At 32.0% G+C, this 6,000-nt stretch overlaps 1 pseudogene; it reads right to left on the minus strand.

Moving 5' to 3' along the window:
- Nucleotides 1-492: 492 nt before the first annotated feature.
- On the minus strand, nucleotides 493-592 carry LOC117284649 (annotated as a pseudogene).
- Nucleotides 593-6,000: the final 5,408 nt, after the last annotated feature.

Here is a 6,000-nt window from a genome sequence, read left to right on the forward strand (position 1 = left end):
CAACAGAATACTAAATTCCCAGAACTTTTTTGAAAAATAAGCAGAATTTTGCATGTCTATCAAAAAAAGTTGAGTACATCAGTTATTCCCTGTACTTTCAACATTTCACATTTTTAATCTTGCTTTTGTTGATCATCATATTAATTGTGGTTTCACTTTAAAATGTCATAAAAATAATATTATTATTTGTATTTGTAGACTTTTAAAATACTTAGTGAACTGTGTATAAAATGTTTCCATGTTTTCTGGGCAAGGTGGTGCACATCAGAGAGGCTGAGGCAGGAGGATGGCTCCAAGTTCAAGGTCAGCCTGCCCTACTCAGTGAGTTAAAGACCAGCCTGGACTACATAGTGAGACCCTGTCTCAAAAAAGAAAAAAAAAATCCTATGACTTTACGGGTAATTTTTGTTGCACTTTTATTACAGAGTTATAGAAACTCATTTTTATTTATTTTGTTATTATTTGCCCCAATTTGTGATATGCGTAGTTTTTTAAAATATGAAACACTTCATGAATTAGTGTGTCATATGCAGGGGCCATGCAAACCTTATTTGTATTTTTCTAATTTTAGAATATATGCTAACAAGAGCATGCCTAGCCATTTTTTAAATTAATTTTATTGGCACATTTAATATATGCAATATAATGACATTCATTGTTGGAAAATGGTACCTTTACATAATGGATCTCGGTTCTTATTTTTCCCCATTTCCCTGCCCTCCCTTCAACCCTTCCCTCCCTCCCTATCTACAAAGACTTTGTTTCCATTATTTTTCTTTTTCTCATATTAATTCCATTCCTTTCTTTCCTTTCCCCTACCCTTCCCATTTCCCCTTCCCCTTTGCCCCTTTTCTTCCTGTTTCACATTACCTATTATACCTTTTAGTCCTTATTTACACTTTCAGTTTCTCACACTAGAGAAAGTATTCAGTATTTGCACATGTGTGTCCTAGTTATATCCCTTAAGAGGATGGCCTCGATGTGCACCCATTTAGCTATACATGCTCTCCTTCCTTTGTCCTCCTCCTCCTCCTACTCCTCTTTCACCTGCTCCATCACCTTTTTCTTTTTTTTTACTTGGAATTTTTCACCAAAATACATCCTGAGCTTTTTTTTTTTTTTCTAATTGAGTTTATTGGTATTTTTTAGGTATACAGTACAGTTACATTCATTAATGGGATCTTGTATCTTTACATGACAGGTTTTGGTTCTCATTTTTTCCCCATACCCCTGCCCTCCCTTCACCCCCTCCTCCCTTCCCTATTTACAAAATCTTTATTTCAATTTTTATGTGTTCTCCTATTTTTCTTTTCCCTTATTTCCTTTCCCTTCCCTTCCAACTTCTCCTACACCTTTAGCCCCTTTCTTCCTATTTCACATTGTCAATTATACCATTTGGATATTATTTATACTTTTAGTTTTCCACACTATTTGATATTTACACATGTGTGACTTATTTATTTCAATTAAGAATGTAACTCAGCTTTAAAAAAAAAGATTTTTATTTTTCTTATTTTGAGACAGGATCCCACTAAATGCTAAGTTGCCCAGTCTGGGCACAAACTCATACCTCTCTTGGCACAGCCTCCCAGAGTGCCGGTATTACTGATGTGCAACATCACACCTGGCTCTGGTCATTTTCTTATAGCATATTTGGATTAACAGAAGTTTATATTCATCAAGTATATTTTATTTTTTGGAAATTCACTGTACCTATTTTTCTTCATTTTCTTATCTAAAAAAAACTTTTTTGTCCTTAAATCACAAAGCTATTATCACAAGTCTTCCTTTAAAAAGTTTGGATTTTTTAATAATATTATGAATTCTCCCAAGAACATTTGACCATAATAAAATGGAATAATAAGATAGACAAAAACACATTAATGTATTCAATGTTTGGGTAAGATAGATGAACCAATTATTATGAAAATGTGCCATGTACCACACAGAATGTTTAATTATAAATATTGTTAGATGATATATGAACTAGGAAAGTACTTTCTTGGTATAAAATCTAAAATGTAGCAATATTATTTTCAAAGAAAGCATAAATGTGAAGAAGCAGAAATTAAAACCAATATTTTGTTTTTTAGTCAATAATGTCATGAATTTTTGCTCTTAGCAAGGTCATTTGTAGATCTTATTTTCTAGACTTCTTTAAGTTATCAATAGACAATAAAAACTACTATTATATTGAAGTTATTTTACCTAACTACAACTTATAAGTCTTTAAGTTGAAAAACGACTATAAAATGAAATATTCTATTCAAATTCATCATTGTAATATACATTGACATGTATTCCTATAAAATATTGAAATATTGGAATCAAGATTATGGATGTTATTTAGAAACAAGTCTCACAGCATTAGTTCATGAATGAATAGTTTATGTATAAGCATGCATCTATAAATTATATAAACTATGTAAAACATCATTTTGTTTTGCACCCAGCAGGTTTTTGCTGAGTTGTACTGAAATATTCCCTGAAATTTCTGTCATTCCTGAAGATGTTGTAAACCACAAGAAAAATTTGCCAAATGAAATAGCTTCCCTCAAACATCTGCTGCCAACAAAGTTTGTTTGGAGCTTGTGATGATGGATGAATTTTTGACAGGTAATTGCAATTCAGATCAGATGCAGACAGATTTAGCACCTAAAAGCTTCTAGTTTATTAAAATCACCATTGATTTATTTAGCATCCCTTCGTCCCTCTAAACTGTCTTGCATTTTAACACTCTTTGAGAATTAATAATTTAGCTATGATACCTATAATTTATACAGTTGTTAGAAATATCTTAACTTTTTCTTGATTCTGCATCCAAAATCTTCAATGGGGAAGTATTTGTAAAATTAAGCAATGCTTTTTTGTTGTTAGGAAAACTAAAAATTCATGGCATTTTTGCAAATGTGCTAATCAATTATTTGTTATTAAGTATGTCCAATCTATGTAATGTTTCATCCATTAATTGACTAATATTTTGTGAACACAGAATACAAGTTCTAGCCTTCTTTTTTCTTAAGAGGTTTTCTGGAAATTTTGGCCTTGAGTCAGCAAATTATATACATGTTACTGGATTGTGCATAGTAATTTAACTTCTATGGAGAAAATAAGAAAATAAAATTGGGAAGAGGAATGAGTTTATTGACGATTCAAGTGCAACAAAAGTTATAGAGTCTGCATGGCCCTGTGACAAGTTTTAGTAAAAACCTTGGGGAAAGTATTTATCTCATTATCCTTTTCCCTACATAGAGTAGCTAAATAGATATGATTTTTTTCTTGCAGTACTAGAGATTGCATCCAGGGCTTTGTACGTGCTAGGCAAGTGCTGAATCACTGAGCTACATCCCCAGTAGCCAGCCAATGGATACGAAGGAGAATAATATGACTCTCCAATACAGCACTTATGCAAAGTGGTCAATATCACCAGAGAGAGTAGGGGGCTGCCAGCCGGGACTGTTTGCACTTGATAAAAGGAATATTTCAGTCCTAAGAGAAGGGTGGACAGTGGTGTTTACTGTTGTGTGTGTGCCTTGAAATTCAGATACAAAGGCCGTCAGTATTTCTATGTTATTCTTACAGGAGTATAAAGCATACACTTGCACCCAATATCACTATCAGCATAATTGAAGTCATCTCAGTTGTGCCTTCCAATCACATCACCTACCATGTTTCTCCAGAGAAAAGTTTCTATATTTTAATTACTAGTCAACTCGTATTATGATTCTGAAAACAATTTCCTATGATCCTAAGAGTTAAACAAAAAATGATTACCACTTAAATATTTTAGTCACATGACTAAATGCTAATAAATGATGTGTTAGTAAGAATATTGAATGGCTTGCTTAGGTACTGATCATATCTCTTCTGTTTATTTCTTTGTGTTCATTGTTTCCTTAACTTTAATAGCACTCACATAGCACTGCATCTTGGTGGCCTTCTGCTTGAATTTGATTTTTTTTTTCTTATTTTTGGGCTTTGTGGTGGTTTTCATGGATACTGCACTTCTCATAAATCTAATAGGCATAAAAGGTCATAGTTTTCTACAGTTTTCTTTTGTCCTCTGATGGAGGTCGTTTTGTTGTTGTTGTTATTGTTGTTGTTGTTGTTGTTTTTCATTTTTGGTTTTGGTTTTTGATACTGGGGATCGAACTCATGACCTTGCCCTTGCGAGGCAGGCACAGTGCCACTGAGCCAAATCCCCGGCCCTGGGGTGTTTTTAAGTGTGCTTATTTCCCATGAACTATACATTCTGCATTATATCCTTAATAAATTATTCTTATGAATTTTTCCTGTTTGTTCTCTAGTGGAAGGTGGTTATGAATGCTTGCTGTTTGAGGAACACTCTTGCCTGGCACTTCTGTGTCTATTGCGAGAACATCCATTCTCAAGGGAGTTCATCAGAGGATGACAAGTTCATGCCCGCTGCTTCTGGTCTGAGCACAGCACCTGGAAGCCTTTCAATGTTACTGTAACGAGTTGACAAATTTTCCTCTCATAGAGTTTCTACTTTGACACCCTGAGTCAGTGAATTATGGAAAAACCTCAATATGCATAGGAATGACTAATGTATCCTTTCGCATCCTCAGTGCTTCTTTCTTTATTTAAAATAGTAGAATTTTGTGGAACCTCTTCTGTATGACTTGCCAACTGTATCCTCTGATCTAAATACAGCTCTCTAACACTTGATGTATTCCTTGTCATACCTATGTCATTCTTATTGTAATATATAGGCATCTATTGCTATATGTTTTCATTTTTATAGCATTTTAAGCTTTAAGCTACATTAGTCTTTATAACAGATTTTGAGATTGTACAAGACTTTTGAGATGAACCAAGGTTAGTACAGGTACAAAAATCATGTATTTCAAATATTATATTGCTGATACTTGACAATACATTATTATTTGGTTATCTCTCAATCTTATAATGAACATTAAGCTTAATGTTTATTGATGGGATATAGAGCTATATTAATGAGGTTAATGTCTGGTCCTACTAGTTATTTTGTTATTAATTTCAAAATATTGCTCAATACTTCTGTCACAGTTCCTTTTTGTGAAAATTTGTATCTATTTATTAAATAGAAAATTTGCGAAAATTAACATGAACATACATGATGCTTGGGCAAGAGTGTTAAAAATCTGTACAATGGGTGCAAATATTTTTCTATTATAAAATATATTTGTAAAGATACATATGTATCCAATAGAATTACCTCGAGAATATGCATAGTACTTATTAAGGTATTCATAGACACTAAAGGTTTATCTGTTTTACTGATAGTGAACATGTGATTGTTAATAAACAATGGATATAACCATGCTTGTAGCAGCACAATTCACAATGACTAAACTCTAGAGATGTCCACATGACCTTCAAAAAATGGATAAAGAAAACATATGAATATTACATATTTATAAAGAAAAAAAATCTTGTTTGAAAGAAAATGTATGGAAAATAGGTTATAAGTTTAAGTGAAATAATTCAGACACAGAAAGTCAAATATCATATATTTTTTCTTATATAAAACCCAAAATATAATTTAATAAAATAATAAAATAGACATGATAGTAAAAAAAAAAATGCCAATTTGTGGGATATGGAGAAAAGAACCAGGGGAGTGGGGAAAGAAGTGGATGAGGATGGGTAAAGTGATAGAAAATGCTCAACATCTGGTATACTCTCAGGCATGCACCAATTACCCAAATCATTGTAGTAATAGGTTAATTATTGCAAACTCACACTAAAGAAAAATGGATATAAGAAAGATGAGTAGCTAACGGAAACAAATTAAATTTTCTGAAACTATAGCTTTATTAATATTATAAAGCTGACCTCTACAATTATTATAGGTATATATTTATTTCTGTGTACCATTACCCAAGCTTCATTTTAATTTATTTTAATTATTTTATTTAATTATTTAATTTAATTATTTAATTAATTTATTTAATTATTAAATGATGTAGTGAGTATATTTGAGGATCAGTTCATATT

The sequence above is a fragment of the Fukomys damarensis genome, unplaced genomic scaffold (assembly GCF_012274545.1).
Source record: "Fukomys damarensis isolate Sample0158 unplaced genomic scaffold, DMR_v1.0_HiC HiC_scaffold_38, whole genome shotgun sequence".
NCBI classification, from domain to species: Eukaryota; Metazoa; Chordata; class Mammalia; order Rodentia; family Bathyergidae; genus Fukomys; species Fukomys damarensis.